Consider the following 27127-nt stretch of genomic DNA (forward strand, 5'->3'; position numbering starts at 1 on the left):
AATAAGCTGACTCTTGGGCAAAACCTGAACATAAAGGCCTCCCGTGCTGTGGTGACTTTAATGAATACTAAGGGACATCATTGGCTAACGAATGCCAGACTCACCAAGTACCAAACTTTGCTCTGTGAAAATCCCCATATAACCATTGAAGTTTGTAACAGTCTACACCCCGCCACCTTGCTCCTGCTATCAGAGAGCCCTGTCGAGCCTGGTTGTGTAGAAGTGTTGGACACAATTGACTCTAGCAGACCTGACCTCTGGGACCAGACTTGGGCATCAGTAGACTGGGAACTATATGTGGATGGGAGTAGCTTCTTCAACCCCCAAGGAGAGAGAGGTGCAGGGTATGCAGTGATAACCCTGGACACTGTTGTTGAGGCCAGATTGTTGCCCCAGGGCACTTCAGCCCAGAAAGCTGAACTCATTGCTTTCATTCGGGCCTTAGAACTCAGTGAGGGTGAGACTGTCAACATTTACACTGATTCTCGGTATGTCTTTTCAACCCTTCAAGTGCATGGAGTGTGATAGAAAGAAAAGGGCCTATTGAACTCTGGGGAAAAAGACAGAAAATATCAACAAGAAATCTTGCAATGATTAGAAGCAGTATGGAAACCCCACAAGGTGGCAGTTATGCATTGCAGGGGACACCAGCGAGCTTCCACCTTGCTGGGTTTGGGGAATTCCCGCGCTGACTCAGATGCTCGAAAAGCAGCATCTGCCCCATTCTGGGCATCAGTGCTCCCTCAAGCACCTGATCTTGGACCTACTTCTTCTAAAGAAGAAAAAGACTTTGTCCAGGTAGAGGGAAGGACAAGTGATGGAGGAAGGATGGATTCGGTTACCAGATGGGAGAGTTGCTGCGCCACAGCTGCTAGGAGCTGCAGTTGTACTGGCTGTGCAAGAAACCGCCCATCGAGGTCAGGAGTCACTGGAAAAGTTGTTAGGCTGGTATTTCTACATCTCGCCTTTGTCAGCCCTTGCCAAAACGGTGAGGCAGTGGTGTGTTACCTGCCGACAGCATGATGCAAGGCAACGTCCAGCCGTTCCGCACGGCATATGAGCTTATGGAGCAGCCCTCTTTGAAGGTCTCCAGGTGGACTTCACAGAGATGCCAAAGTGTGGAGGTAACAAGTATTTACTAGTTGTTGTGTGTACCTACTCTGGGTGGGTGGAGGCTTATCCAACACTAACTGAGAAAGCTCGTGAAGTAACCCCTGTGCTTCTTCGAGATCTGATTCCTAGATTTCGACCACCCTTATGGATCGGCTCAGACAAGGGGCCTGCATTTTTGGCTGCCTTGGTACAGAAGACGGCAAAGGTATTGGGGATCACACGGAAACTGCATGCCGCCTCCTGGCCTCAGCATTCCGGAAAGGTGGAGCGGATGAATCGGACTGTCAAAAATAGTACTATTTTCTTCCCCGCTGGATATGTAAAACAACACCACAAGGGGCGTCAAACCACCTGCTAAATTTGAGGGAATGTTATCCTCTCCCCCCCTCCCCCGGCCCTGGATATTAGAGACAATAACAAAGGTGTGATGTACACCCACTGCTTTATTGGGAGTAATATCATCCTCTCCCTTCCTGGATATTAGGAACAATATCACACTGTGCGTGTACGCCTGTCGCGAAATTCAATGGAATGTCATCCTGCGCCTCCCTGGATATGACGAACAATATCACGGGGGATGTACAACTTCTGAGATTTTGGGAGTGATATCATCCTCTTCCCTCTGGAAGTTAGGGACAATATCACAGGGGTAGTGTACACCCTCTGGGATGTTGGGACTAATATCATCCTCCCGCCCACTGGATATTAAAAACCATATCACAAGGGGCGTGTACACACACTTCGATATTGGTATGAATACCATCCTCTCCCTCTTTGGATATTCGATGCCATATATCAGGTGGGGTATACACCACCTGCAATATTGAAAGTAATATGATTTTCTCCCCCCCTGGATATCAGAAACAATATCACAGGGGGTTGTGAACAACCCCTGCGATATTTGGAGTAGTATCATTGACTCCCCTCACGATTATTAAGAACAATATCGTAGGGGTGGGGGATGTACACCCCCTTTCATATTTGGTATCATCCTCTTTCCCCCTGGATATTAGGAGCAATATCAGGAAGGGATGCACAGAACCTGTGACCTTTGCTGTCATAGCATTGTCTCTCCCCTAGATATTAGGAAAAAATGTCACTAGAGATGTGAACAGCCCTGTGGTATTGAGAGTAGTATCATCCTCTCCCCGCTTGCATATTGGGAACAACATCACAGGTGGGGTGTACTGCCTCTGTGATATGGGAGTGAAATTTTCCTCTGTTCCCCGGGACATTAGGAAGGGTATCAGAGGGGGAGGGTGTACATTCCCTGTGATATTTAACGTAACCTTATTCTCTCCCTCCCAGGGTATTCAGAACAATATTACTGGAGGGGTGTACACCCTCTGCGATATTGAGAGTCATATCATCCTCTTCTGCTCTGGATATTAGGAACAATATCACAAGGTTGTGTACCCCCCCTGCGATATTGGGAGTCATATCATCCTCTCCCCACCTGGATACTGGGAAAGATACCACAGCACGGGTATATGTTCGCTACGCTGTTGGGAGTAATATCATTGTTTTCCTTTCGGGATATTAGGAAGAATATCACAAGGGTGCTGTACAATTACTTTGACATTGGGAGTAATATCATCCTCTGTTTTCCTGGATATTGGGCACAAAAACACAAAAGGGTATACAACCCCTGTGATATTGGGAGGAATAGCATACTCTCCTTCCCTGGATGTTAGAAAGCAATATCATCAGGGCTGAACACCCCCCGCGATAATGGGAGTCATGTTTACTCTTTCACAGGCCATTTGGAACAATATCACAGGGGGTGTTTACAAACAGGGGTGGTGTACACCCCCTGTGATATTGGGAGTAACATCATTCTCTCCAACTCCAGATATTAAGAACAATATCCCGGCGGGAGGTGGTACACCCCCAGTGATATTGCGAATAATGTCATCCTCTCCTTCCCTGGATAATAGGAACAATGTCACAGGGGGGTGTACACCTTCTGTGATATTGGAAGCAATATCACTCCCCCACTGGATATTAGAAAAAAATATCACTCACGGTGTACACCCACTGTGATATGAGGAGTAATATCTTCCTAGGGTATTATGAATAATTTCACAGTCTGTACACACATGGTGTACACTCACCGTGTTATTAAGAGTAATATCTACCTAGTAGATAACAAATAACATCGCAGGTGTACACCCACTTTGATATTAGCTGTAATATTTTTCTAAGTTGTTACAAATAAGTTCACAGGGTGTACAAACATGGTGTACACTCACTGATATCAGGAGTCATATCTCTGTAATATATTATGAATAATATCACAGGGTGTACACCCACTGTATTATTAGGAGTAATATCTCTGTAGGATATTACAATTAAGATCACAGGGTGTACAGCCACCGTGATATTAGGAGCAATATCTTTCTAGGATATTACAAATAATATCACAGGGTGTACGCCCACTCTACTTTCAGGAGCAATATCTCCCTAGGATATCAAAAATCCTGTCACAGGGTGTCCAATCTCTGCCTTCCAGGTTCTGAGGGATTTTCCTGCTTCAGCCTCCTGAGTAGCTAGGGTTACCAGCCACCACGACCGGCTAATTTTTTTTTTTTAATTTTCATTGGAGACGGGGTTTCACCACGTTGGCCAGGCTGGTCTGGAACTCCTGACCTCAGGTGATCCATCAGCCTCGGCCACCCAAAGTGCTGGGATTACAGGTGTGAGCCATGGTACTGGGACAAAAGTTATAGATTCAATTCATTTGGAAACACAGCTCACATCTTTGAGTGTGCGTGTACTTTTATGAAGAAATGATGTCAGAAAACCGAAGGATGATAATAAATATGAAAAGTAACAGGCATGGGAAAAGCTCTTCCGACTGAGAACTATAAGGTTCGATGTAGTTTTCAGATAATGGGGTCCTAGCTCTTGTGTCGTCCTTTTACATATTCTACATCAATGGAAGTTGTAGCACGGTGCCAGAATAAAGTAGAGTGTATTTCACGGCTTCTTAACTCCTTTCAATTAGACTGAGATGTTTTTCTTAAAGAGAGAAGGACATAGTCATTGCATTGTATTTTTTCTGAAAAGAGTAGGCCGTATTTTACTGAGATCATGGGTTTGTTATATATGACGTTTTGGTCTTCTAATATTCTTCAGTGGATTTTCTCTAAAGTAGTATGCACAGATAGCCTTGTATAGCAAAAAAATAAATCACATAATAATTCTGAGATTTTTGGAATTGTCACAACTGAGAAACATTGCTGGCAGTGTATGGTCCGCAAGTATGAAGATGTTCCTTGTGAATTGCTTGCATCCAGCACTAAGGGCTGGTTTCTATCTTTTATTTTTCCAATCCTCTTTCCTTCTCAAGGTGTCCAAGACACACAGAGCCACGGAGTCTCACAGCTGTCTGAGAATTCCTCCTCCTGGGACTCTCAGAGGATCCAGAACAAAGCGAGGACCCTCGCTTTGCTGTCCCAGTCCCTGCCCATGTATCTGGTCACGGTGCTGAGGAACCTGCTCAGCATCCTGGCTGTCCACTCTGACTCCCCCCTCCACACACCCATGTACTTCTTCCTCTCCAACCTGTGCTGGGCTGACATCGGTTTCACCTCGGCCACGGTTCCCAAGATGATTGTTGACATGCAGTCGCATAGCAGAGTCATCTCTCATGCGGGCTGCCTGACGCAGATGTCTTTCTTGGTCCTTTTTGTATGTATAGAAGGCATGCTCCTGACTGTGATGGCCTATGACTGCTTTGTAGCCATCTGTCGCCCTCTGCACTACCCAGTCATCGTGAATCCTCACCTCTGTGTCTTCTTCATTTTGGTGTCCTTTTTCCTTAGCTTGTTGGATTCCCAGCTGCACAGTTGGATTGTGTTACAATTCACCATCATCAAGAATGTGGAAATCTCTAATTTTGTCTGTGACCCCTCTCAATTTCTCAAAGTTGCCTGTTCTGACAGCGTCATCAATAGCATATTCATATATTTCGATATTACTATGTTTGGTTTTCTTCCCATTTCAGGGATCCTTTTGTCTTACTATAAAATTGTCCCCTCCATTCTCAGGATTTCATCGTCGGATAGGAAGTATAAAGCCTTTGCCACCTGTGGCTCTCACCTAGCAGATGTTTGCTGATTTTATGGAACAGGCATTGGCATGTACCTGACTTCAGCTGTGTCACCACCCCCCAGGAATGGTGTGGTGGCATCACCGATGTATGCTGTTTTCACCCCCGTGCTGAACTTTTCATCTACAGCCTGAGAAACAGGGACATACAAAGTGCCCTGCGGAGGCTGCGCAGCAGAACAGTCGAATCTCATGATCTGTTCCATCCTTTTTCTTGGTGGGTGAGAAAGGGCAACCACATTAAATCCCTACATCTGCAAATCCTGCCCCTTAGTCACATTCTTTTTGTGGCTTGATGGCTTTTATTCCTTTCCGCATTTCCTTTGTGAATATTGCTTTCTTCGTTATGCCTTTAACTGGAATGGGTGAGGATTCTGGGACCCTTTGTTTAGCAGAAACCTCATGACAGAATCCTCTATACCTAGGTGGCCTCTTTTAGTTTCTGAGCAATAACCCTGTCATCCAGGTGGAATCACAACTATCTTTTTATATATACGAAGTCCTCACTTCGTTTTGGAATTCCCTGAAAACTGACTTTATGGAAACAATGTACAGGAGGTCCTCCAACACCATTGGTTGTTCATAGTTGTGTAGTTATACTGTTGATGAAAAATAAGTGGTTTCACTATACATAATTTTGCTTCAAGGTGAAGTTTCCAAGAGACTTTCAAAGATGTTAAGTGAGGACATACTGTACATCAAATTCATATCCTCTTCCACAGTTCATGTGGAATTTCTTTATAAACTTCTAGAGAATCTATTTAGGCAGGTTCTGTGTAGAGATCCATGTCACCATTCCTCAATCTTGGCTTTGAGTCAAATCACCTGGGGAGGTTACAAATGATGAGGCCTGGGTCTCAATACCTGAGATTCTGATTTCCTTGCACCTGTGTGAGTATGTGGATTTTTTTTTTCTTTTAAAGCACCAGAGGTGATTCCAATGACGAAGTTTTTAGGGGCATCAAGCTCCAATGAGTAAGAACAGAAATTAATTGTAATATGATTTCTTCAAATATTATCTTCAAACGCATTGTCCATCAACACCATACAAATGTTTATTATGCTGTTTTTTCTTACCATTTTGCGTTTTCTATCTCTTTCTTTTCCTTATTTTTTGAGTCAGAGTTTCACTCTTGTTGCCCAGGCTGAAGTTCAATGGCATGATCTCAGCTCATTGCAACCTCTGCCTCCTGTATTCAAGCAATTCTCCTGTCTCAGCCTTCCAAGTAGCTGGGATTACAGGCATGCGCTACCATGCCTGGCTTTTTTTTTTTTTTTTTTTTGTATTGTTAATAGAGACACTGTTTCTCCATTTTGGTCAGGCTGGTCTTGAACTCCCGACCTCAGGTGATCCGCCCGTTTCCGCCTCCCAAAGTGCTGGGATTACAGGCATGAGCGGCCGCGCCCAGCCACCACTTAGCATTTACATTTTACATTTGTTGAAGCTATAGATTTATACACACATCGATTGCTGCTTTGTTATACACTTGCATATACATAAGATGGGAAATAGAAAAGAACAAAATGGGAACAGTATCCCTGAAGTTTCACATTCCGAGACATTTTTAAAACATTTGCTCTTCAGAAATTTGTTTCAATGAAGAAACTGTGGTATACACACCCAGTGAAGTATTATTCAGCCTAAAAATGAAGAAACTCCTCTCCACTGCAGACAAAATGGATGAGATTGCAGGTCTGTACATTAAATAAAATAAGCCAGGCACAGAATGACAAATATTTCATGTCCTCATTTCTATGTAGGAAGAAAAAAGGACACCTTGGCCAGGTGTGGTGGGTCAGGCCTGTAATCCCAGCACTCTGGGAGGCCGAGTCACACGGATCACTTGAGTACAGGAGTTCGAGACCCGCCTGGCCAACCTGGTGAAATCTCGTCTCTACGGAAAACACAAACAATGAGTCGGGCATGGTGACGCGTGCCTGTAGTCTCAGCTACTCAGAGGGCTGAGGCCCAAGAAGCACTTGAACTCGGGAGGCGGAGCTTGCACTGAGCCCGGATTGTGCCTGCGTACTCCAACCTGGGCAACAGAAAGAGACTCCATCACACACCTATACACAAAAGGAATCTCAGGAAGGTGGAAAGTATAAATGTGGTTAGCAGACGCTAGGAAGAAAAGGTGTGGGATAGGGAATGAAGACAAGTGGATAATTGGGTCCCAAAATACAGAAAGATGGAACAAGTGAGTCCTAGTGTTTGATAGTACAGTATGAAAATTTTAGTTCACAAGAATTGCTTGCATATTGCCAGATGCTTTGGTAAGAAGCTTCCTAACTTTCTCATTATGCTGGTTTTTAAGCTCTTCTCTTTCTGCTCTTGAAATCATGCTGGTTTTTTGTTTTTTGGTTTTTTTTTTTTGTTTTGAGATGGAGTTTCACTCTTGTTGCCCAGGCTGGAGTGTCATGGTGCAATCTTGGCTCACCGCAACCTCTGCCTCCTGGGTTCAAGCGATTCTCCTGCCTCCACCTCCCGAGTAGCTGGGATTACAGGCATGCGCCAGCACGCCCAGCTAATGTTGTATTTCTAGTAGAGGCGGGGTTTCTCCTTGTCGGTCAGGCTGGTCTTCAACTCCTGACCTCAGGTGATCTGCCCGCCTCGGCCTCCCAGAGGGCTGGGATTACAGGCGTGAGCGACCGCGCACGGCCCATGCTGTATCCTTATCTGTTGTCTGTTGTTGTTTGTTTGTTTTGGAGCCCAGAAATAACTTCTCACCTATATGTTCAAATGATTTTTCACATGAGTGCTAAGAAAGCTCATTGGTGGAAAAGCAGCCTTTTCAAGAAATGGTGTTGGAGAAACTTGATTTCCACATGCAGAAGAATAAAGGTGGACCCTCTGTCGCACCACGTGCAAAAATTAACACAAACTGGATCAAAGACCTCACCCCAAGCACTAAAAGTATCATGCGCCTAAAAGAAAACATTGGCTCTACTTTCATGACATCAGATTGGATAATGTTCTCTGGGATATGACACCAAAAGCATAGGCAACAAAAGAAAATTAGATTCCTTGGATTACATCTAAATGACAGACACTTTTGTGCAGCAAAAAACACTGTGAACTGAGTGAAAAGATAACCCATGGATTAGGAAAAAGATTTGCAAAGCATATATCTGAAAAGAGGCTGAGATCCATCATATATAAAGAACAGCTAGAACTAAACAACAAGAAACCCAAAGCATCCCATCAACAATGGTCAGAAGACTCAAGTAGACATGTTCCTAAAGAAGATATAGCAATGGCCAATAAGCTTCTAACATGATGTTCAAAATCACTCATCATAGGGAAGCATAAATCAAACCAAGAATGTGATACCACACATTAGGATGGATATGATAAACAAACAGGCATTGGTGAGGCTAGAGGGAAGTAGGAATGCTCGAATCTGATCGGAGGGAATGTAAAACCGTGAAGGAACGGGGAAAATAGTATGGCGTGTACTAGAAAAATTAGTAACAGAATGATCAGATGTTCCCGCAGTTTCATTTGTGGGTACCTACCAAAAAGAATTAGAAGCCAGGAGTGGAAGACAGATTTGTGTACACCCATATTCATAGCAGCATTATTCACAACAGCCAAAATGTGGAAACAACCCAAGCGTTCGTGGACAGATGAATGAAAAAACACACTGCAGTTCCGTCATACAATGGAAGACTATTCAGCCTTAAAAATGCAGGCACTTCTGGCCGGTGCGGTGGCTCACGCCTGTAATCGCAGCCTCTTGGAAGACTGAGGTGGGCGGATCACCTGAGGTCAGGAATTCAAGACCAGCCTGGCCATCTTGGTGAAACCCTGTCTCTACTCAAAATGTAAAAAATGAGACGAGCGTGGTGGCGTGTGCCTATAGTCCCAAGTACTCGGGAGGCTGAGGCACAAGAATGGCTGGAACCGGGAGGCGGAGGTTGCAGTGAGCCCAGATTGTGCCACCGCACTCCAGCCTGTGCGACAGAGTGAGACTCCATGGAAACACAAAACAAAACAAAGTCAAACGAACAAACAAAAAAAAAACAAACAAAAAACAGACAGGCACTCCTGACGCAGGCCGCAACATGGATGAATCTTGAAGAGATTATCGTCAGTGAAATAAATAAATCCCAAAAGGATAAACAGGCCCAGGCTCAGTGGCTCACACCTGTAACCCCAGCACTTGGGGAGGCTGAGCCAGGCGGATCACTTAAGGTCAGGAGTTCGAGACCAGCCTGGCCAATATGGTGAAAGCTCGTCTCTATTAAAAATACAAAAATTAGCTGGGCGTGGTGGCGCACGCCTGTAATCCCAGCTTCTCGGGAGACTGAGACACAAGAATCGCTTGAACCCACGATGTGGAGGTTGCAGTCAGCCCAGACCACGCCACTGCACTCCAGCCTGGGTGACAGAGAAAGACTCTGTTTCCAAAACAAAAAAATTAAACACGGTATGATTCCACTTATCTATCAAGTGTCTACAGTAGTTAAATTCATAGCGTTGCTAACTAGAAAGGTGGCCTCCAGGGGTAGGCGAGAGAGAGGAATGGAGAGCGTGGTGAATGGGTGCAATTTCCATTTTGAAAGATAAAACTGTTCCGGAGACGATGGCGGTGATGGTTGCTAAACAATGTGAACGTACTTAATGTCGTTAAACTGTAAACTGAAAAAGAGTGGAAATTTTAAATGTTGATACTGGCCATTCTCTATGAACTAATATGTATTTATAATTTTTAATATTTATACGTGGTATATTTTCCCATAATAAAAGACGGAAATTGAAGCAGTTAGATGTTTAAAAAGAAAAGAAAGAAGCGAAGAATACACACCAGCTTTCTCCTGATTAGAGGAAGAGCCCCAAAGCTTCTATGGACACTCACTTTTCTCTTCTTCTTCTTGCAATATTATGAGGAAATCCTTAGAGGCTGGGCAACTTGGGCGACTTTGGCTAATGAGGAGCTCTTTGCCTTGAGCCCCCCAGGCCGCAGAATAGTAAATAGTCAGTCTGTGCCTCCAGCCCTGTAGTGTGAGGTTGCAGTCCTGTGGGCTACACTCCCGTCACCTTTATCAGGGGGCTGATGTCTCACCCTGTCTTCTTGCCAGCCTTGAGGATGGAGTCTGAGCCTCCATGGTGCACCATGCAGGGAGGACAGTGGACCTGTTCTCTGTGGTCATGGCCCAGCAGAGGGGAAGGGCAGTTCAGTGAATGTAGGCAAAAGAAAGTGAGATCAGACACTTACTGTGTCTATGTAGAAGGGAAAGACATAAGAGACTCCATTTTGAAAAAGACTTGTACTTTCAACAATTGCTTTGCTGAGATCTTGTTAATCTGTAGCTTTGCCCCAGTCACTTTGACCCAACCACTTTGACCCAACCTGAAGCTCACAAAAGCATGTGTTGTATGAAATCAAGGTTTAAGGGATCTAGGGCTGTGCAGGACATGCCTTGTTAACAAGATGTTTCCAAGCAGTATACTTGGTAAAAGTCATTGCCATTCTCTAGTCTCAGTAAACCAGGGGCAAGATACACTGTGGAAAGTCGCAGGGAACTCTGCCCTTGAAAGAGGCGTATTGTCCAAGGTTTCTCCCCATGTGATAGTCTGATAAGTGGTCTCATGGGATGAGAAAGACCTGACCGTCCCCCAGCCCAACCTCCGTAAAGGGTCTGTGCTGAGGTGGATTAGTCAAAGAGGAAAGCCTCTTGCAGTTGAGAGAGAGGAAGGCCTCTCTCTCCTGCCTGCCGCTGGGAACTGAATGTCTCAATATAAAACCCGATTGTACATTTGTTCAATTCTGAGTTGGGAGAAAAACCGCCCTATGGTGAGAGGCGAGACATGTTTGCAGCAATGCTGCCTTGTTATTCTTTACTCCACTGAGATGTTTGGGTGGAGAGAAACATAAAAATATGGCTTATGTACACGTCCAGTCATAGTACCTTCCCGTGAACTTCATTCATTATGACATAGATTCTATTGCTCACCTCTTCGTTGCTGACCTTCTCCTTATTATCACCCTGCCCTCCTACTACATTCCTTTTTGCTAAAATAATAAAAACAATAATCAATAAAAACTGAGGGAACTCAGAGGCCGGTGCCGGTGCAGGTCCTTGGTATACTGAGCGCCGGTCCTCTGGGCTCACTGTTGTTTCTCTATACTTTGTCTCTGTGTCTTATTTCTTTTCTCAGTCTCTCGCCCCACACGACTAGAAATACCCACAGGTGTGGAGGGGCAGGCCACCCCTTCAAGTGAGTGCTGAGGGACGGTCGGGAGCCTTGTTTGTTTCCTACTCCTCAGGACAAACAGGAGAGTGCGGTGGGCAGATGGGAGGAGACCAATATGCAACTCTCTGCTCAGCAGACTGTGGAGTTTCTGTTCTTGGTTGTGCTGGGGGTCTCAGAAATCTTATTCAAAATTTTGCTCTCCTCCCCCACTGGTTGTCCTTTTCATAGACATCTCACCCATGATAGCAGGGAATCAGTCCCTCTAAACTATTCCCTAAGAACAACAAAGAGATTATGAAGGTGATGATGAGGATAAAGAGGATGATGACAGACACCATGGCATCATGAACCCTTACTGAGGGCTTCCTAAAGGCCAGGCTCTGAGCTCTGTTCTCTATGCAGCTTGTTTCATTTCATCTGCATAGTCTCCACGTTATTAGTGCACATTTCAGGATGATTTTACAGACTAGAAAAGGCGCAACGGATTTTCATGTAGCTTGTACAAGATCACGAAGTCAAAAAGGGCGAAGTCCAATTTGAACCATGCAGTCTAAGTCCAGACACATGGCATTTGGCCAGTCCTCTCCCTGCATCCAACCTGTCCTCTCAAATCCTTGTCACTCAGGCGGATACCCCTGCTCACTGTGCCCTTCCCTTTGGGGGTTCCTTGGAGACCACAGATAGACCAGTGGGTTCCACAATCACTGTGTCATGTATAGAAAGGGTAGCTGAGATCACATCAAGGATTCCAGAAAGAACTGGCACAGGATCATTCGGGACGCATCTCTCCCTTGCCCCTGTTCCTGGCTTTCCTTACAGCTCTCGACTTACTCAAAGGAGTCATCAATTTGGAGTTTGGCTTCCATTCCTATTGAGGAAGCTGGAAAGCGTTTCAAAAATGCTCCTCCGATGTGCCTGTGGCTAAGACCTCTGAGCTCTGCTTAAAACTTTATGAAGCTGGGTGCGGTGGCTCACTCCTGTAATCCCAGCCCTTTGGGAGGCTGAGGCAGGCAAATCACAAGGTCAGGAGTTCGAGACCAGCCTGGCCAACATGGTGAAACCCTGTCTTTACTAAAAATACAAAAAAAAAAAAATTGCCAGGCATGGTGGCATATGCCTGTAATCCCAGCTACTGGGGAGGCTGAGGCAGGAGACTTCTTTGAAGCCGGAGACAGAGGTTGCAGTGAACCGAGATCACGTCACTGCACTCCAGCCTGGGCAACAAAGGAAGACTCTGTCTCAAATAAATAAATAAATAAATGAAAATTACGAAAAAAAGTGCTTGGATGGGCTTGACAAACTTTAGCCATTAGCTCACGTACCACTTTGGAAGGGCATACCTTCAGTCACTTCACCCTTTAATCTCTTTGCTCAAGACCAAAGTTCTGAGAGGAAGTCTAATCGGCTGAGTTGTGTCCATGTGGGCAGTGCAGGAAAGGATGCAGCGGGAGGCGGCTCCAGGGACGTCTTTGGCTTCCATCATGGGGGAGCAGGCACCTGGATTATCCAACCTAACAAATCTGCACAAAGGAAAACGAGGTTCTCTGAGGAAGGAGACATAGAGCCCAAGGAGCTAACCAAGAGACAAATAGTCATCCTGTCTTGTCATTTTCTTTCACACATGTGTGTACATTATCTTACACTTATCACTTTGTTTTCTTTCTCTCCTTTAATTGCACCCTGCTGCCAAAAGTTAAAATAAAATGAAAGTATTGAGATAGCTCAGTAACTGACTTTTGGTCAATTGCCTTTTCCTATAGTGAACAGCTGCCCAAATGATTGTCTCTGTCACTGCAAATTTGCAAGCGTTTGCATGATCACTCCCAATCCCCCAACACAGGGCTGTGTTACAGCACAATTTAGTTCAGTGTTTTGCTCTCTGCAACAGGGAGGTTCTCATCCATTACAGGTTGCAGTAAAAACAGGGGTACCATAAGCAACCACCTCTTTCCTCAACGATGTGATGAAAGCAAAAGCCAAGTAGCTCCATGTATCCAACTTAAAAATATAAAAATTACGCCTGTGGGCTGCAGTTGGACGTATGGCGGCGGCAGCTGTCACTGGGCCTAGCCCGGGGTGTGGACCTGGGGACTCCCCAGAAGGGCCGGAGGGGGAGGCTCACGGAGCGTCGGCGGAAGGCACACAGGATGCTAAAGCTTTACAAAGGCCTCTCGGAAGGGGAGGCGGTGGGACTCCCTGCGGGGCCCGACCCCCTGGACCCCACTGATCTGAACGGGGTGCACTTCGACCCGGAAGTTTACCTAGACAAGCTGCCTAGAGAGTGCCCTCTGGTCCAGCTGATCGACAGTGAGACGGACATGGTGCAGCAGATCCGGGCTCTAGACAGCGACACGCAAACCCTGGTCTATGAGAACTACGATAAGTTCATCCCAGCCACCGAAATTGACAAACAGCATAAAACTTTATGAGGAATTGCAGGAAACCCAGAATTTCCCAGATAACCTTGTAAAAGAAGAACAAAATTGGAAGACTCACAAAAAATATATATATACATATATATATACATATATATACATATATATATAAAGTTGTATTTTCGTTCCGTTGTAGATGTTTAGTAATTTCTATTGTGATTTTTCATTTAACTCATGAAAGGATATTTTTAATTTTCCAAACGTGTGCTTATGTTTAGCTATCTTCTTGCTGTTGACTTCTAATTTTGTTGCATTATGGTCAGGAAAATGTGGTCTGGACAATGTCAATCGTATAGTGGATCTTGTTGAGACTTCTTTATGGCCTAATATGTGGCCAGTTTTTTTTTTTTTTTTTTTGCAAATTTGCCACATGTGGTTAAAAGGAATGTGGATTATTTGTTTTTTTAGGAGAGTTTTTATTTTTAAATAGATAAGGTTCTCAGTGTAATTGAAATCTAGCTTCAATTAACAATATGCTAGATCTCTCAAACCTTAGGATGTTAGTCAGTGTAACAATAGACTGCTGCTGAGATGAATAAACCCTGAATTCTCAGTGGGTTGGCACCCATAGCATAGTCTGGTGCAGGGCAGGGGTTCTCCTTGGGGGCCCTTGTCCAACAGTGATTCAGAGATTCTGGAGGTTTCCATCTTTTAATTCTGCCATCTCAGAGTTTTTCACTTGTAGCCATATGGATAGGGAGAGAGGGAATATAGCTCACACTTGCCTTTGATAACCTTGGCCTGAAGGGATTTCTTACATTCCTATTGGTGGAAATGCAGTCACATCGTTCCAAACTAACTGCAAGTGAGGCTGGGAAACGTAGTTCTTCTGCATGTCCAGGAAGAGGAATGGTGTGAACACAGCATTGTCTTTGACACACTAAGCATGTGCTGAAGAGTTCTTACTCTTATAGGAGGTGTGTCTGTCCTGTGTAACTTTCTCAGTTTTTGCTTAGATAGTTTCAGGCAATGTTGTTTGGTGCATTCAGCTTGATGATTATTATGTCCTCTTGGCAAAGTAGTCAAGATTCCCGTCAGTTTGAATGAAAGTGTTTTACAGATAGGTCAGGAAATGTTAATACTTTAAAAGGCCCTTCTATTCCTCCACTCTACAGATAAGAAGAACAAAGTCCTAGAGAGAGGAGGCCATGGGTCTCACTCATGAGTGGCAGAATTGAAACCAACATGGCAGTAACTTTGCCTTTCCCCCATCATGTTGTTCTCACTCTATCTTCACTCTGCTGATTTCTTCACTTGCTCCATACAGACCTCCCAGTGCCAAGTGTATAAGTGTCCGGAATTGGTGGGTTCTTGGTCTCACTGACTTCAAGAATGAAGCCGCGGACCCTCCTGGTGAGTGTTACAGTTCTTAAAGGTGGCGTGTCTGGAGTTTGTTCCTTCTGATGTTCAGATGTGTTCGAAGCTTCTTCCTTCTGGTGGGGTTCGTGGTCTCGCTGGCCCAGGAGTGAAGCTTCAGACCTTCATGGTGAGTGTTACAGCTCTTAAGGCTGCACGTCTGGAGTTGTTCATTTCTCCCGGTGGGTTCATGGTCTCGCTGGCTTCAGGAGTGAAGCTGCAGACTTCTCAGTGAGTGTTACAGCTCATAAAGGCAGTGTGGACCCAAACAGTGAGCAGCAACAAGATTTATTGCAAAGAGCAAAAGAACAAAGCTTCCACAGTGTGGAAGGGGACCCCAGCAGGTTGCCACTGCTGGCTCGGGCAGCCTGCTTTTATTCTCTTACCTGGCCCCACCCACATCCTGCTGATTGGTCCATTTTACAGAGAGCCTGAGTGGTCTGTTTTGACAGGGCACTGATTGGTGCATTTACAATCCCTGAGCTAGACACAAAGGCTCCCCACGTCCCCACTAGATTAGCTAGATACAGAGTGTCCACACAAAGGTTCTCCAAGTCCCCACCATAGTAGCTAGATACAGAGTGTCGATTGGTACATTCACAAACCCTGAGCTAGATGCAGAGTGCTGATTAGTGTGTTTACAAACCTTGAGCTACATACAGAGTGCCGACTGGTGTATTTACAATCCCTTAGCTAGACATAAAGGTTGTCCAAGTCCCCACCAGACTCAGGAGCCCAGCTGGCTTCACCCAGTGAATCCCACACAGGAGCTGCAGGTGGAGCTGCCTGCCAGTCCCTCTCCATGTGCCCACACTCCTCAGCCCTTGGGTGGTCGATGGGACTGGGTGCCGTGGAGCAGGGGGCGGTGCTCGTCGGAGAGGCTCAGGCCATGCAGGAGCCCACGGAGGGGAGCCCGCTAAGGAATGGCGGGCTGCAGGTCCCGAGCCCTGCCCCACAGGGAGGCAGCTAAGGCCCGGCGAGAAGTCGAGCACAGCAGCTGCTGGCCCAGGTGTTAAGCCCCTCACTGCCCGGACCAGCAAGGCCGCTGGCAGCTCCTAGTGCCGGGCCACCAAGCCCACGCCCACCTAGAACTCCAGCCGGCAGGCAAGCAGCATGCGTAGCCCTGGTTCCAGCTCATGCCTCTCCCTCCACACCTCCCTGCAAGCTGAGGGAGCCAGCTCTGACCTTGGCCAGCCCAGAAAGGGGCTCCCACCATGCAGCTGTGTGCTGAAGGGCTCCTCAAGTGCCGCCAAAGTGGGAGCCCAGGCAAAGGAGGTGCCGAGAGTGAACGAGGGCTGTGAGGGCTGCCAGCACGCTGTCACCTCTCATAAGGAGTGATTAATCTGAGCTTCTCCAGAAAGTCCATTCCTGGTAGGCACTGGGAATAAGAAATCTCAGAGTATAAAAAACATCAAGTGGTAGCACTTTTGTGAATGGCTCTCAAATTAGAGCCTTTACCTTTTTTTTTTCATGAAGCACAGTTGCACAAAACACACTTAGCCTGAGATGAAGCACATATTAGAGAAAGGTTCTCTCTATAGCATTATGTGTTACTCAAATGAGCATTAAAAAGAGGAGATGGGACATGTTCTCTCTAGCTATTATTACCTCCACTATACAGTTGACATACACAAGCTCATTATTGCATTATGTTTTATTCAACAAAATAACTTTAATGTTGAAGCTTAAATTGAATTCGTTAAAACATCTTTGTCTCCAGCATAATATGCCTAGAGTGTCTTCTTGGTGCCTGAATTTTCTCCAGAATTATGGTGCTGAAGCTATGGAAATGGTGAAATTATATGCAATCTGCAAAACAATGTGGCTATAACGTGGTAATTGGCCTTCCACATAATTAAAGGAACATTTCCTCATCAGAGCTGTTCCATCAGAGACCCAAAGGCTATCGTTGTACAAATCACCCACTTAGGAAAACCTTTATTCCCAGTAGCCTATAAAAATCTGGTTATGCAAACAGATTTGCTTACTCAGTAACATTAATGGCTTCTCATATTTAAAAAGTCATCAATGTGATTGACCTATAATCTGTTTCCTCTGTGACCAAGTGTCATTTTTATTTTGACAGTTAGGAGCCTTTTGACTCTTTCACAGCTGGCATGAAGGCACAGAGAGGGAAATCTCAAAAACCAACAATCTGTGTATTCCCAGCCTATTAATCAATAGAAAATCACTTCAACTGGATTAGAGTCTTGTACCTGGAAGAAAGGCTCTTATGGACATTGGAATTGGATTTTTACACTTGATATGACACCTCCTTGAGTCAGATCAGATACGTGTTTGATAGACTCTTGCTGAAAAATTGCTCCAGGGTCTGTGCAGCAGCTAAAGCCTTTTTGTTGTTGTTGTTGTTGTTGTTTTAAAAGCAGCATTAAATGTTTTCATGAAGACCTTCCCAGCAGTGATTTTATTGGGAATATGGTCTTTAGCTCTGGTCCTGAATAACTCACACTGAGGAAATCTCTAACAAGTGTTGTATTGGAAGATGTCTGATGGATGGTTGGTTTTAATAACAAATCTCTTCCCTTTTTCTGTCCCCTGTGTTCTATTCTCCTTTCTCTACACATTATTCTGGGAGGAGTCACTTATTCCCAAAGTCCTTTCCTTTTTATTTCCATTCCAGAGCTCTCTGTATAACTCCAGGCTGATGAATCCAACTGCCCAGTTGTTATCTCCACTTGGCTGTCTGTCTTGCATTGACCTTATCTTACCTTTCCTCTCCTGAATTCCTCTTCTGCCTGGGCTCACCACGTCAGATTCACACCACCATCCACCCAGCTTCCAAAACACCTGGGCCTCCTCCTTCATTCCTCCCTCTGTCTCAATGAAGTTAGTCTACTGTCTCCTCTCCATCCTTACTGCCACAGCCTTGGTCCAGCCAACCGTCTTGTCTCAATTGGTGTATTGCAACCTCCCACCTGGTCTACTCACCTCCCACTCTCCTCCAGCCAGACTGCTCTTTTTATAGCACAAAGTGGATCATTACTCCCCTGCCTAAAAACATCTACTGTCTCCCTTTGTCTACATGATAAATATGACAAAGAGCCTGTAAGATTTGGCTCCAACTTACCTCTATATTAGTCACTTTTTATAATTATATGAACATCTCTCAGCTTCTCACCCTCCCACGTCTTGATTTTTGCACATGCTCTTCCCTCTGCTGGGAATGATCTTCCACACCTCTCCTATCGACCTGGCTAATTCCTACCATTTTCTAGTCTTCAACTGAGGAGTCCTGTGGTGGAGAAGGATTTCTGACCACCTGATAGAGATTGCACGCCCACCCATCTCCTGGCTTTTTTTTTTTTTTGACGGAGTCTCGCTCTGGCCATCCAGGCTGGAGTGCAATGGCACGATCTTGGCTCACTGCAATCTCCACCTACCGGGTTCAAGCAATTCTCCCACCTCAGCCTTCTGAGTATCTGGAATTACAGGTGCCCACCACCACACCCGGGTAATGTTTTTGTATTTTTAGTAAAGACAGGATTTCACCATGTTGGCCAGGCTGTTTTCGAACTCCTGGCCTCAAGTGATCCACCCACCTTGGCCTCCCAAAGTGCTGGGATTACAGGCATGAACAACTGCACCTGGCCGATTGGGTGCCCCTTCTTTGTGCTCCCATTGCCCCAGGCATACTGTCACCATAACTCTTACCATTCTGAGTTGAAAATGATTTTTTTTTTTTTGCTTTTTATTTCTCTCATTAAATGCAAAGCTCATTGAAAAGAGGATGGTGGTTGTTCACTGTTGTACTCCTAACCTTTGACTCAGTCTCCTGAGGTCGGCTCTAGAGCTGTGCACACATGTTCAGACATTGGAGCACATCTTCTCTAGCCCCTCTTTTGAGGTGGCTTGGAGAAAAGTCAGTAGTTACTTTTCCAAGGTTGAAACAGAAGCTTCACCTAAATCAGGAGTTCTTCAACTTCAGCCTGCATTACAATCCTCTGAGAGCTTGTTAAAAATACTGTCTCCTAGAGCCCATTCTTCAAGAGTCAGTGAGTTGCCTCATCATCAAAATATATACAGAATCCAGCCAGTCTTCAGCGCCAGCCTGGTCTGAGCCACTGTGGACTCCCACCTGCAGAATCTCACTGCTGGTCTCCTTTCTTCTGCTCTTACCTTCTTATCATCCATTCAAGTAGCCAGGGTGATCCTTTTTAAAAATTTTTTTTAAATATTTTGAGATGAAGTCTCTATTGCCCAGGCTGGAGTGCAGTGGTGCTATCTTGGTTCACTGCAGCCTCTACCTCCTGGGCTCAAGCCATCCTCCCACCTCAGCCTCCTGGGTAGCTGGGACCACAGGCATACACCACCACACGTGGCTGATTTTTGTATTTTTTGTAAAGACAGGGTCTTGCTATGTTGCCCAGGCTAGTCTTGAACTTCTGTGTGCACCCACCTCAGCCTCCTGCATTTTTAGGAAGCTCCTCTTGTAGGGATTTTGATGCAGAGGCCTGGGTGCCTCATATCTCCTCCCATCTCTTTCTATGTTTCTATCTCTGTCTCGGTCTCGGTCTCTCTCTCTCTCTCTCTTTCTCTTTGCCTTATAGCTGCCCTGGGGACTAGAGTCTGCCTTAGGCATCCCTCTGACTCCTGTTTGTTTTTACACTGAGGCTGCTTTAAGTCGCACCTTGATCTGAAGCCTTGGGCTTCTGTTCCTATTGCTTGCTTTTGTTGGAAGGGCCGTGCAGCTTCTTGACAAATTACAAGGGTGCCCACGAGTTTCCAAGTCCCCAACAACAAAACCAGATGACAAACAAGGATGCAGCCCACGGCTGGGGAGACAGATTTCATGTCCACACAGAAGTTCCAAGATGCTGAACTGAAATCCACCCCGAAACCTGTTTTCTCTCTCATTTAAGTTCAATGTCAGCTGGGGGATTGCAGGGCAGAGCTGGTGACCATTCACAGGGCAAAGATGCTTTGAAATGTCAACTGAGAATGGTGTGGTGGTTGACAGATGGCACGTCAGGGCATAGATTAACATGGAAAGAGAGACTCACCCCTTCGGGGGAGTGTGTGAGGCTGGCAGCCACACAGAGGGCTTTTCCTGCGAGCTCTCGCACAGATGCAAACAGCCAGGAGGTTTTGCTTTCTGAGCCTGAGTGGAAGCATGTTCCTCCCTGAACATTGCCGCTCAGCAGCAAATGTTTATTCCTGTTGCATTGATTAAAAGTGCTTACCAGGCCGGGCGCGGTGGCTCAAGCTTGTAATCCCAGCACTTTGGGAGGCCAACGCGGGCGGATCACAAAGTCAGGAAATTGAGGCCATCCTGGCTAACGCGGTGAAACCCCGTCTCTACTAAAAATACAAAAAATTAGCCGGGCATGGTGGCGGGCGCTTGTAGTCCCAGCTACTTGGGAGGCTGAGGCAGGAGAATGGCATGAACCTGGGAGGCGGAGCTTGCAGTGAGCCAAGATTGCGCCACTGCACTCCAGCCTGGATGACAGAGCAAGACTCCGTCTAGAGCAAGACACCGTCTCAAAAAAAAAAATAAATAAAGAATGTGCTTACTGAAAGGGTTTGAGGGGAGTGGTGACAGTGTGAGTTATGGCTCTGCCGGCTGCCACTGGAGCCAGCTGCTCTGCACAGCTGTGCAATTGTGTTTTGAAAAGTGGTTCAGCCAGCCAGTAAGTGTTGCCCCCACAACATCTTGTAGCCTGATTGGGGCCGTATTTGCAGAACCCCTAAACCACTACACTTGTTCAGGCTTAAAAATAAGCTTGCTTTTTTGTTTGTTTGTTTGTTTTGGTTTGTTTCGTGAGACGGAGTCTCGTTCTGTTGCTGGGTTGGAATGCAGTGACATGATCTCGGCCCACTGCAACCTCTGCCTCCTGGGTTCAAGTGATTCTCCTGCCTCAGGCTCCCGAGTAGCTGGGACTACAGGCGTGTGCCATCATGGCCCGCTCATTTTTGAATTTTTAGTAGAGACGGGGCTTCACCATGTTGGCCAGGATGGTCCGATCTCTTGACCTCGTGATCTGCCCACCTCGGCCTCCCAAAGTCCTGGGATTACAGGTGTGAGTCACCGTGCCTGGGCAAACATAAACTTACTTTCTTACCTCTTCTGCTGAACTCTATTTGCTTCTTTTCCCAAACGTCTTTATCCAAAAGAGCTTTTAGAAACAAAGTTACCCAATGCCCTTCCCTAGTCTGTCCTTGCAACTGGCTCTCAGCAGGGCGTAGGAGGAAATCCTTGACAGAACCAATTTACGTGACTGTTTGGAGGACTCTGGCTAGCCCCAGGAGGTGTTTGCATTTTTAAATTGGTTACTAGTGTCAGAATGTTTCATGAGTAAGAGCACAGCCTCCATGTTGGATGCCCTGAATTTGAATCTCAGCAAGGCCACTTTGTATATAACCAGAGGATGGATTTGGGGACCCAATGGATCTACCATGACATGAAGTTGCACCAACATTCACCTGACCTCCAAAATGCCTATTCTGACTGGTAGACCCTAGTCTCACCCTAGTGCCAGTTCAGAGCCTGTGTCCAGTGATCCTGCACAGATCTCATTAGTTCCTTTTCCCCTGTTCAGTCATCCTGGTAAAAGGCTGTGTATTCCTTCGGGGGCAGGCTGGGAGAAAAATTGACAGTATAAATTTTTGGCAGTGGAGCAGAGTCCTTTCTGGAGGGGACCTGGCTTCCCATTCAGACAAGGGACTCCGGGTCTGTGAACTGGCTTATGTCTGGGAATTGACTGGGGACTGTGACTCTGTTTTTATGATTCAGATTAGACTTCTACTCACCTGACCTAGAACTCTTCTGCAAACACAGATCAAGTAAAAATGTGGCAGGCCTCTGACCTATTTCACTTCTAGGAATGCCACGATCAGCTGGCACCATAGGTCTCTGCAAGTCAGACTATTCTAGTTGCAGCTTTGACTCTGCTGCCTTTTATGGTAACTGCGTCCACCTTGCCTTTGGGGATTGAGTGCCGCGATCACTTGGCCCCGGCCCCAGTAGTGTGCCTATGTCACTTACCCTCTTTATACCTCAGTCTCCTCCTCTGTAAAATGGACATCCTAATAGCACCCACCCCCAGGGCTGCTGTGAGGTATAGATGGATTAGCATATGGAAAGTAATAGAAGAGGGTCTCAAAGCCCATGTGTCGTTATCAGAATTATTTCATGACAGGGGAGAGCTGGAGGAGAGAGGAAGGTGCTGAGCAGACCCATGTGCTCTCCCACCAGTGTTTCCTGAGCACCTACTATGTGCTGCCCACTGTGAGAGCTGTTAGGGTTGAAATAGGGAGCACAGCAGGGTAGGGTCTGCCATCAGGAGCTTAGTGGAGAGACCATTGTGCAACATGGTTCCAGCGCTTGGGGTGGAGAAGCTCAGGGAGTTCAGGGGCCTAGGATCCCCGGCAGAATCATGTAAAGGACACAGCCTCCCCAGCCTCTCCTGCCTCCAGTGCCTCCCTGGCCTCCTCTTCTTCCCTGGCCTCTCCTGCCTTCCTGGCTTCCCCTTCCTCCCCGGCATCCTCAGTCTCCCCTGTCTCTCCTGCTTTTGAGGTAGGCCAGGAGCTGCTGGTGCTCACTTAGCCTGTCCTGGACTCTTGGTGTAGCACTTCGATGTCCAGAAAATACCCCCAGGTTCAGCTGATCACACAGCCAAAGAAGGAGCTCCACACTGACATTAAGAGTGCATCCTGGGCTCATTCATCAGGGCATGCCTCCAAAATATTTCTCCACATCTCCTCTCTTTGCCCACCTGCATTATCTCTGTGCCTGAGCCCTGGCTGGGGGCCTGCAAGGATCCCCTATCTCCTCTGTCCCTGCACGGCTGGGTCCCAGGCAATCTGTCTGCCCACCACACCTCTCTCCCCTCGCCCTCCACGCTCCAGCCCCACAGTCCTCTTTCTGCTTCTTTCCCAGCCTCTGGGCTTTTGCACACGCTGTTCCCTCTGCCCAAACATGATCCACTGGGCTGAGAACAACTCTCTGAGACGTCTCTCAGCTGTTGCTTCCTTTGGAACAGCTGCTGCTGCTGTCCCTCTCCCAGCTCCAAGACCTGCTGAGCCTCCTGTCTTTTTCAGTTCCCATGCCCCCAGCACTTCTCCTTGGCCTCCTTTTGCCCAATTGACAATGTCCATTCTCAATGCCTTCTCACCCAGCGCTGAGCCCCACTGTGTGAGGGCCATGCCTGTCATGTTCACCACAATATCCCCTCCCCCATCACCACGCCTGGGCCACAGAGATGCTCAAAAAAGATCTGTTGGTAGGCAATGCGAAGGTGCATTCATGTCATCTTGCAGGAGGAATTCTCCACGAGTTTTGAGCAGCCTCGGTTTTCCCACCACCTCCAAATCATGCAAGACACAGGGTAAGAGCAAAGACAAGGTGGCTCTGGCCGATGTCCACCGTCTCGGGGCGTCCCTTCTCTTCTCTCCTCCTTGGGCAGGGAGTCCATCGGGGTGCAACCTGGCTGGGGCGGGGAGGAGGTGCAGAGCCTGGCCGGAGCTGGCCTGGCCAAGGGCAGGGGACAGCGACCGCCTAGGCCAGGGCAGGTGAGCGCGGCGCAGGCCCCGGCCCGGCGTGTCCGCGGTGCCCGCGAGCGGCCAGCAGAGGGCGCCAGAGAGCCAGGAGCGGCCCGCGGAGGAGCCCGCGCCGGCCCGGATGCCCAGCTCCGCGCCACGCGGACCCACCGAGCCCGCGCGCAGACGCCCCAGCTCCGCCGAAAGGCCGCTCGCGCCGGGTCCTTCCTCTTCCCCAAGTGCAGGCAGAGCCCCCGGAACCATGGCCAGCCCTTCCGGCAGCTCCGAAGCCACTGGCAAGCCCCGAGGCAAGGATGGCCGGCCCAGGAGGGAGGAGGACGACGTCCCTCCCGAGGAGAAGAGGCTGCGGCTGTTGCTGGAGCGGGGAAGCTCACAGCCCGAGGACTGCGAGGACGGGGAGGACGCGCCGCGGCCGGGCAGGGAGGAGACCGGCACCCAGACAGGTGGCGACGGCAGAGGAGTAAGTGACGCGGGCGCGGGGGTCCGGGGGTACCGGGGGCGCGGGGTAGGGGCGGCGGGAGGCTCCGTGGCCGGCCCCGGGTTGAAGTTGGTAACTGAGCGGCAACTCCGGCGGGCGCGGAGTGACAGCTCGTGACGGCCTCCGAGACGCCAGCTGCCCCTTCTCAGCTGTGTGGCTTCGACTTCCTGATTCTCCCACGACATCCCTGGACTGGAGACCTGCTGGACTCTGCGGCTAGTCAAAAGGGGAGGGGGAGCCCCGCGTCCTGGGGCACCCCAGCAGGGGAAGGGGCGGGGGTTGCCCCGGGCATCCTGTCTGGGACTCTGCCGGTGCCTCTCACCTGGCGAGGGGCTTGTGGTGGGGGCAGGGGGGAAGTCCCTGGCACCAGGCTTGGCCAAGCCCTGCTCTGCTGGGCTGCGGGCTGGCGGCGCTCACCCAGCTCCTCATCTGCCCCGCATCTTCCTGTTTTTCTTCCCTTTCTGGTTGGGCAGCCAGAGTTGAGAGGAGACAGATGGCTTCCATCCCAGAAATCGCTCTCCTCTTTCCATCCCTACAGAGAGCGACAGAGAGGGAAAGTTCCTTGCATCCCCTGGGGCGCTGTGAGCGATGTGTGCGATGGGGCTCCGTGGCCAGCCTGGCTTCCTGGGGTTCACTTTCTGCTTTCCTACCCCAACTCTTCCTGTGTGGCTTTGCTGGCCTTCCACTGGGGAGGCACGTGGGTTTGGAGGGCAGATGAGGGCCCGCTGGAGAGCTGTACCCTTCGGTGAGGGCCGCCACCTTGATGGCTTTTGATGGATAATGGGGTTGACCTCTTTGTTCCTTCCACATGTTTTTATGTTTGACCATTTGCTCAGCTGAGCGTGTCTTAATCATTTGATTCGTGGTGAATGAGCCCCACATGGGAGAGAGGGCATCTTCATTCTGAACCCATTTAGGCAGCACGGGCAGCCCTCCTCGCCGTGGGCTGCATCAGAGCCCCCACTGCCCAGTCTTGGGGTTGCTCCTGGATGCTGTCTGGGAGGCTTGCTCATGGTGACATCCTCATCTCCCCGTGCACTTTCCTGCATTCAGAGCTTGGGTCACCTGGACACTGAACTCAGATGAATTTTCTCTGAGATCCCGGGAGAAGGAGGACAGTTCTCTGGAAGGTTTTCCAGGGCCGATCACGGAAAGGATGAGAAGGGAGAGGTTCTGGTCGGGGACACAATTACGGTGGCAGTGTAACGCTGGGAAACCTGATTGCTTGAGGTCCCTCTCACTCCCTCTACCTCCCTCTTTTACGTAGACTCTGCCAAAGACCAGGATACCAGAATGCAATGGAGTGACCAAGTGTAGTGGGACCTTGGGAACGCGAGTCTGGAGCCAGGTGGCTGGGGTTTGCATCCTGGTTCTGCCCCTCCTTAGCTGGCTGACATGGCACAAGCCACTTACCCTCTCTGAGCCTTACTGTCTTCAGTGACAAATGGATCGGTCAACAGGCCCCATTGCCTGGGGTTATTACTGCTGAGATTAAGGGAAGCTCATCCATAGAAGCACTTAGCGTTGTGCCTGGCACATAGTGTATGGTGGATAAATGGGAATTAGGACTGAAACTCATGCCTTGGTGTGTTTTTGCAGTGATGTTTTATTCTGGGGTGCATCACAAGAGACAAGGTTCTTGGCCGGGTGTGGTGGCTCAAGCCAATAATCCCAGCACTTTGAAAGGCCGAAGGGGGAGGATCGCTTGAGCCCAGGAGTTTAAGACCAGCCTGGGCAACGTGGTGAAGCCTCATATCTACCAAAAAAAAAAAAAAAAAAAAGCCAGGTATGGTGGTGTGTGCATGTAGTCCCAAGTACTTGGGAGGCTGAGGTGGGAGGATTGCTAGAGCCTGGAAGGTCCGGCTGCAGTGGGCTGTGATCATGCCACTGCACTCCAGCCTAGGTGACAAAGTTAGACCCTGTTTCAAGGAAAAGAGAGAGAGAGAGACAGACCCACAAGTGTCTTAAGCCAGAATCTCCATGTTAAAATGCTTTCTGGAGGCTAGAAGGATGATATATTGATAATGAAATATTTAAAAGGCAGAAACCCCACTGAATTTCTTGGTCCACAGAGGGAAATGGGAATCGCATAACCTGAAGGATGATGCAGGAACTGAACAGAAACCATGCTTGTTTCCTGAATCTGAATATGGCACCCTCTTTTCACGGTGTCTGTATCTGCTCAGTCTGGTGACCCCTCGAAAAGAGGGAATCTTGATTTTCAAACTTAAAATTTGGCCCAAAGCCCACTGGTGCCCGCAATGCCCGCCGGACACATTCCTCTTCCTTTTTAGTTTCTATGGGAATACTCTCTTTGAAGAACCCATGAAGCAGTGTCAGGCTGGTGTGAGGATCAGCAGCAATTTCTTTGAGGAGGAGAGCCCGTTTCTTCACTCACATGCCATGTCTGAGTGGATCAAGAAGAACAGAGTGCCCTTTTATGAGATTTTGTCTGCATAGACCATTAGCTTGGTAAAAATGTCAAAACCATCCTCGTTCTTTAATAGCAGATTATTTTGGACTTTTCTCTGCAAGAAGCAGCATGGGCATTCAGATGCTTTTAAGGATAAAATATTCTTTCTCATCACCAGGCCTGGTGCTCTGAATGGCTGAGGTTTTAATGTGACTGGATGTCCCTTGGAGTGGCTCCCAGGCTGTGCTTCTGTGGTTGGGTGGCAAGGGGTTGCTTTATTCGGTGGTGGCTAGAGGATGTTTTAGCAGGTTAATTGGGCCCCCAGGAGCCCCTGAGTGGCAAGTCCTGCTGCAGGGCATGTGTTTATGGTGAGGAGGTTGGGGGGTGGAGGGTGGAGCGTGGGGGGTGTTGATTTCCTGCCAATATCAGAGGTTTCACTGGCTTCTTGTGTATCCACAAACACCCACCCCATTGAGAAGGCCTAGAAAACCTGGCCCTCCCCA

General features: G+C 47.8%; 1 pseudogene; it reads left to right on the forward strand.

Moving 5' to 3' along the window:
- Positions 1-1019: 1019 nt before the first annotated feature.
- Positions 1020-26514, forward strand: LOC129525596 (uncharacterized; annotated as a pseudogene).
- Positions 26515-27127: the final 613 nt, after the last annotated feature.

This window comes from Gorilla gorilla, chromosome 9 (genome assembly GCF_029281585.2).
Source record: "Gorilla gorilla gorilla isolate KB3781 chromosome 9, NHGRI_mGorGor1-v2.1_pri, whole genome shotgun sequence".
In the NCBI taxonomy this organism is placed as follows: Eukaryota; Metazoa; Chordata; class Mammalia; order Primates; family Hominidae; genus Gorilla; species Gorilla gorilla.